At 33.4% G+C, this 7651-nt stretch overlaps 1 protein-coding gene and 1 pseudogene across 3 annotated transcripts in view; one reads left to right on the top strand and one right to left on the bottom strand.

Moving 5' to 3' along the window:
• The window catches only part of LOC149803166 (katanin-interacting protein-like), a 225754-nt gene that overhangs the window by 64517 nt on the left and 153586 nt on the right, over positions 1–7651 (top strand). The window lies entirely within an intron of this gene.
• On the bottom strand, positions 1200–7018 carry LOC149803167 (uncharacterized; annotated as a pseudogene). The gene is made up of 3 exons (XR_016420147.1): positions 6900–7018; positions 5996–6064; positions 1200–3257 (listed from the first exon to the last, which is right to left on the bottom strand). The product of XR_016420147.1 is annotated as an uncharacterized LOC149803167 (transcript).

Here is a 7651-nt window from a genome sequence, read left to right as displayed (position 1 = left end):
TACTTATTTCACATCATCTTAGCTCCAGTAATAATGTGCTTTCACATTATTAAACAACATTTGTTTGTGTTTTATGCATTATTATTATTTCTTGGTTAAGTAATACACTATACCTCTCTATAATAAGATGGCCTCTTCTTAATAGTCTATTCAAAATGTGTGATAATAATAGACTGTATTTGTTCAGCAAACTTGTAAGCTTGTCCCAAGCAGTGGGACTAGAAGAACTTTTCATCCCATGTTTGACGTTTGATTTATTTTGTGTTGATTTCACATCAGCTATGTCTACACTTGACCTTTAATAAGTAGCCACATACCCTCTCACACATAGGAACTGGGGATCAAACCCAGGTCCACAGAAGTTTGAAGTATGTAACCACTTATTCTATCTTTATCACACACTGCATACGATATCACTATAATTGTCAGTCTTGGAGAGTTAACCAACTGGATTCACATACTTGTCACACAGCATACAATAACACTATTATGTCAGAGTTGCTGAGTTAACCAAAGTGGCCTCACATACTTATCACACACTGCATACCATATCACTCTATATGTCAATGTTTGAGAGTTAACCAAATCAAATGGCTTCATGTACTTGTCACACTGCATACCATATCACTATAAATGTCAGTGTTGGACAGTGAACCAGATGGCCTTCTCACATACTTATTGCACAGTATACATGATAAATGTCAGTGTTGGAGACAACCAAATGGCGTTGCATACTTAACACACTGCATACCATGTCACTCAGAATGTCACTTGAAGTGTCGGTGTTGGAGAGTTAACCAATTCCAGAGGAAGCCATGTAATGTGCAGTGTTTAAAAAATTTTGTTTTCTGTTGTTGGTATTATTGTTAGATTACATGCTACAGTGTGTTCACTCTGCCATTGACAAGTTTAGCAATATGATATACAGGGTTTGCTTATGTGATCCAGCTAATCTTGAAACTTGATACATTTTTGTCAACCTTTTTCTTTTTTATAAGAAGCATTCATAATATAAGATCATGGTGTCAGAATTTGAAGGTATAGCATTCAGAAACACATAAAAGTTAAATATTTAATTGTTCATACAAAAATTGGGATACAGGAGCATCTTTTTGTGAAATTCATGAAGGGAATACATAATTAAAATTCTAGTTATAGAAAAGCAAGTTTCTTGGACAAATAAAAAAGCAAGACTGAAAGAGACTTCAAGTGGAATGATTTTAATAACTCTTTAAAAAATTTGCATACAGTTTAATAATTTCATGTCATAGGATAAATTGAAATTGAACAGTTGTTTTTTGTTTTCAGTTTGATGCAGAATATCAAAAATACAAACTTATACGTACCAATATATTTGCTGATTGGAAAATTGAGATTATACTTAGGAAAACTTTCATAGTATTATCAGGTATATGTAGCATTAAACATACAACAAAAAATCCATTTGATTTTAAAATCAACAGCTAAAGTAATTTAAAATAATATTTTAAAATAAAATCAGCATTATAAGCCTTACAAAAATACAACTGATTGTCATTAGATTTGTTGGTACCTGTACATATTAAATATGTTAGCAGGGTATTTTGTACAGCATAAACTTACGATTATAAGACTGAGTCTTGATCATCAAGCGGTTTATCATTCCTTTAAGAATAATGTACAAACAGCTTAATGACCAAGACTAAATTTTGCATGCACTGGACTATGTGACTGTGTTTGATAGTGTTGTCACTGAACTCAAAACTTTTCATTATCAGAAATTGTTCATGTCTCTAAGAAGGATAAACATCCAGCTTGGTAACCAAGACTTACTTTGGGTTAACTCAGATATGAGGCTCGGATTGATGAGCTCTCACTGTGATTGAATCAAATAATTTCAGAATCATTCATGAAATGTCCAGAACTTGTCCAGCTCTTTTATGGATTGAATGCACCATAATAAAATATAGACTGTAGTTATGGCAGGAGAAATATAAAGATACATTTTGGACAAAATATGCACAGGTAAACTGGTTTATATGCTTTGAACACAGCTAAAAATTCTTTTATGAAATTTATAGCCAGTTTGTCTTGAGCTAAGTATTTTTAATTGCGTGATCTTAATCATCCAACACTTGTCTGGATGAGTGGATGAGCCCTGGAATTTAATGTTTTAATCAGTAGTGACTGAGAGTGGACTCACCACAGGAAAACAATTTGCAAGTTAAAAAATATGAATAAACAAATTGTGTCATCTTATTTTGTTTTATTATTATTTCATCTTATTTCGAGCAGGAACTGTGTCAGACAGAGGGGCAGGTCCTAGCATTGCTATAATAGGGTCATGATCCAAAACCTCCTCTGGTTTGTTAGCTTTTGAATCCTTCTTTAGGTCCACTGGTGTCATGTCAGAAAGATGTAGTTCTGTTGTTGCAATAAAATAATCTATCACTCCTTTTTTCTTTCGTCTCTCTGAGGCTTTGTATTCATAGAGCTTGAAAGGATCTTGAACTTCAAGATGGATAAATTTCACCTCCACATTGAAATCTCCAGCAATTAGAATTGGTAAATGATACTTCACATAAATTTCATTAAGAAAAATCATTAGATATGTAAACTCAGTTACCTTTGTTTCATTGTTCATACCTGCATGCTTTCCATGCCAGGAAATGCAGATGAATTCCATAACAGGTACACCCTTTGTCTTAACTACTCTTAAAGACATTCTTGGAATAGGAGCAAAGTCTAGAGGAATTGATGTTGGATGCTTACTTGTAGGTCTTTGAAGTTCCTGAAGAATTCTTTGAAGTTCTCATATTGGCTTTTCTTCAACAGTTGATTCATTAATATTGTATAAAATACTGGCATCATTATTTATTGTAAGTTGGAAGTATTCTGGAAATGGGTAATCTAGCCATGTTTTTCCATGTATTCCTTTCCATACAAATTCTTGAAAAAGAACAAGGTCTGGATTATGTATTTTGATGACATTTTGTATGGCTTGTTTTCTTCTTGTTGCAGTTCCTTCACCTTGATTGGGGCCTGAAGCATTCATTATTAACACTTTTAATCCCGTTTTGACTGGAAGTAGTAGCTTTTGTTTTGCTGCTACTGTTGTAAATTTTTCTGTTGTTAAGCTAGATTTTGGCACTGCACCTGTGTTATTGTTTTTCGTCTCAGAGCTCATGTTTGGCATTGCATCTTTGGGTTTATTTTCTTTTGTTTCCTTACCTTTGGACTCGCATTTTGTGGAGCTTGACATATTTACCTACTCAAGGCTGAAACAATAAAAGGAGTACATTTTATTTGTACCTAAAATGCACCTATGTATTATAAATATGTATTGCTATATGTAATGGAATTGAATTCATAGCATTTACCCCATGGGAAGAAGGCTAATTTCTTATATGCATATGTGATTGTTGTACATTCTTATTTAAGTTTTTGGATTTTCTTGGGTTTTTTGCACATGTTACATGCTGCTATATCTGGAATTGTGAAACTTGAAGGAGGATGCATTTTCATAAGTAGTACAACCTCACCACAAAAGTAGGTCACTGTGACCAATATTTTAAGCTACATTGGCTCTGGTCATATTTTGTCATTTCTTGAATCATCAAATTTGATGATGAAACTTGAAGAGGGGATGCATTTTCACAAGAGTACAACCTCATCAAAAAAGTAGGTCACTGTGACTACTATTTGCATAAAATACATTGGCTTTGGTTATATTTTGTTAATTCTTGAATCATCAAACTTGATATTTGTGTGTATCACATCAAAAGAAGTTCACTGTAACCTATATTTCACATTTTACTCAGTTTGTGCAATTTAGCTCATGATCAGATTGGTTGTTTGCACCCTACATAGATACATACTGTTACACATTTCAGTGGTCTTTTACTTTTTTTTATTAACTAACAAAAAATAAATTGTTTTGATAAGGGTGTATTATATATATATATATATATATATATATATATATATATATATATATATATATATATATATATATTGTAATTACCATCATGCAATCTAGGTACCACTAGCAGTCACAGTTCAATGAAATATAGTTTTTACTGTTTATTTGATGTCACATGACCAAATTATATGGTATAATGACCAGAATGGTATGATGAACCTTGAGAACGATAAATAACTAGAGAAAAACAGGAAAACAACATTAATCTTTGGATCTTATGGTATCAAGTCTTTGATATTATAGAAAAGAATGTTCTTCTGTTTTAATGTCTTTTATGCCCTATCTATGTATGTATGTATGTATGTATCTATGTATGTATGTATGTATGTATGTATGTATGTACGTACGTATGTATGTATGTGTGGTTGTCTGAAGGATTAAGTTTTAATGACATGTCAGTTCAACAGTGGCTACATAGTATTTGTTTTAAAAAAAACGCAGACAAAACAGCACTGATCTCAAGTTTTTATTAACTCTTTATTCTACTGATGCTTTGATACAATAAAAAAGTATGCTCTTGTTTTAATGTATTTGATCCCATATCACAGTATTTACATATGCATGTACATATGTATGTGTGTGTGTGTGTGTGTGTGTGTGTGTGTGTGTGTGTGTTTATGTGTGTATGTAGGTTTATAGTTTATTAACATGTTGGCACAATACTGGCTATAAGAGTATTAATTACAAATTAAGTTCTAACAATGTTAGGGTAAAATTAGCAAATGAAACTTTGGCTACGCAAAGGGCCATCACTTTGTTATCAGGATCACTTTAGTCTAAATTTATTTCCTGCATAACAATTAATGTTTACAGTCAAGACTAATTATAGCCTATTAGAGGTGAGCTATATAATCATTGATTATAAATGTTACTATGCTTTTGGGAATGTGGGAATTATATTAATATGCCCTTCTGTATTTATCAGTACATCTGTCTGGCCATCTGTTCATCCATCAATTAGTGATGTAGTTCATCTCCTCTAGTGCTCTAAGGAACTTGAAACATGGGGATATGATTGCGCTTGGTCTGTTAATGTGTGGATTGGTTTGGGAATGTTTATTTGACCTATTGGGACAGGTGTAGGAGGTTGGAAATGCTGTTTAGAAATTTCTGTCTAGGAAGGTGGAAATGCTTTTCAGAAATCTCAGTATCTTATTAGTACTGTAGTTATTGATCTTTAAATTTGCACACTATGAACAAGTCCAGTTGTATAATCACAATAGCATTTTTTGCACGTCCTGAAATGCATGCAATAAAAATTTTGCATCCTGTGTCCCAAAGTTATTGAATTTGAATTTGGAAAGTCAGAATTTGACACCCAGCAATAATGGTGAAATATCTAATGTTTTTGCATCTAGTTCACTATCAACAGATCAGATTGTCAGTAATATGTAGGTACTGCAAGAACATTTTTCCTCTAATTCAGGATGTATGTACCATTTTGGGGTGAAACATGATAGTACAGTGGTCCATCTCTTGATTGTAGATCCTCAAACTAAATAATGGTTTGGAGAGAATTGGGTCCAGACAAATATATGGAGCCCAGAATCTACAGTGGATACTTATGTACATGTAGATGTGTAAGTGCAAAAGATTCACATTATGAATTTAAAAAAAGGGAATTTCAATGAACAAACATGTGGCAGATTGGTGGTTCTTCCCGGGGTTTTCCAGGGTTCTTCCTCCACCATTAATACTGGCTGCTATGCATAGCCTATTGTGTGCTGAAAAATGGTGTTAAACCCTGCAACAACAACTATTTCCAGAGTTTAGCCAGTCACATCTGCCTGCTTTGTAATCCTTCACTGATGTGAAGATACTGAACTTAATAAACACTGTATTTTTAGGCTTTAATGCTGCTTTCTGTTGAATTCAGGTAATATTCATCACTGGTCAGCAAATCTCCAGGAAAAATCAAAGAAAAATATACTTGTACTTAATTTATGAGGCTAAATTTGTGATGTTAATGTTCATCATAATTAGTGCAGACCAAGGATACCTGAAGACTATGTTCCAGCACAAGTATATATGTACCAGAAAAGTTAGTTCCACTTGGCTGTATTTTCTTTTAAGAGGTGCATTCTCTCATCAAACATGGTCAGACTGTAAATAAAACAAATGATACATACAAGGATATGGGGAACTGTTGCAGCTTTACCTTCACCAGTTTCATAACTTGATTGGAGCACATGTAGTATCTATTTTTGAAAGTAATTATTATCAAAGTTAAAGTATACAGAGCTGATCCAGGCATACAATACAGTTAAACAAAATTTACGTTGATTCTTTGCAAGATGTAGCAGCCCAATCTGTCTATATGACATGCCAGGTTTGAGACATGTATTCATAATGGCTGTAGGGGCCCCGAGTGGCCGAGTGGTCTAAAGCGCTTTCTGTTATGGATCACTGCCATCTCACCTCTGTCTGCGTGGGTTCGAGTCTCAGATTCGGCTAAAATGAGTATGTGAGAAAGCTTGCCAGTAGCTTCTCATGGGTCAGTGGTTCTTCCCAGGGTTTTCCCGGGTTCTTCCTCCACCATTAATACTGGCCACCATGCATGGCCTATTGTGTGCTGAAAAATGGCGTTAAACCCCATAACAATAACAACAACATAATGGCTGTAAGGGTTTGACTGCAGAGGGATGTGTACACTTATTAAGTCATGTGAATATTATGTTGAATACAGTATTTTTACTTTCTTCCCAGAAAACATCTACACATATAAAGAGAATCAGTTGAATGGTATCTACAGTACATTCAAAACAGGAAAAAAAGACCCTCATGGTTTTGTATTGTTTAATATATGAAAGGTCATATAGTCAATACATTGAGTTGACATACATGTATAAAGCTGTATTCTAGTAATGTTTAAGATCCTCAATATTTTACAGACTAATCTTACTTGATACACAATATTTAATATGTATGTAACACACACCTCATTACTGCATACACCCAGTGTTGATTATTGGTAGCTTCATCACCTTGTGTGCCCACTGATCCAAATACTTCTTGTCAAAGCTGTTGTATTTATAGCTGGCTTTTCCTTTCTGTTCAGACATGTTGGTAAATTCATATATAATTACCTATTTATGGAATACACACATAGTCACAAGGTTTACATATGTATAAAAAATGAATGCTCAAACCAGATATTTCCAGCCATGTACTTTTGTGACGCCTAAGTGAGGAAATTTTGAGTTTGAGCTGTTTAATCTATACTTGTGTGTATTTTACAGAAAATTATTACATTAATCAAATCAAAGAATCTTTTCAGGCAAGAACAAATTAAATTATGTTGTACAGTTAAATATGACTTTTGTTTAATAATTCAAAAATCAAAATATAAACTTGATAGTTCAATAAAACAAAATAGCACAGGTTATCCTAATGTGAGAAACTGTAGTTTATACATAGGATCATATTAGGAATTGACAATTAAACATAGCACCCCATTTATTGTTATCAGGATGAAATTTAATATCCTTTTCTTTTTTTCATCATGGTACAGTGGTCCCTTACTATAAAACCCCTCGGTATATTGCTGCCTATCATAATGTGGGTTGTATGGTCATGGCTATACCTTGCTCTGCTATTGTTACTTAACTTATTTGAGAACTATTTACAAGGTGCATTCACATCATTAAAGATCTATTTGCTTGTTTTTTGCACTTTCTGACAGTGTACCTC

Source organism: Sinohyriopsis cumingii, chromosome 3 (genome assembly GCF_028554795.1).
Source record: "Sinohyriopsis cumingii isolate HCF-2022 chromosome 3, ASM2855479v2, whole genome shotgun sequence".
Classification (NCBI taxonomy): domain Eukaryota; kingdom Metazoa; phylum Mollusca; class Bivalvia; order Unionida; family Unionidae; genus Sinohyriopsis; species Sinohyriopsis cumingii.
The sequence above is the reverse complement of the archived record's forward strand: the minus strand, read 5'-3'. Positions and strand labels throughout refer to the sequence as shown.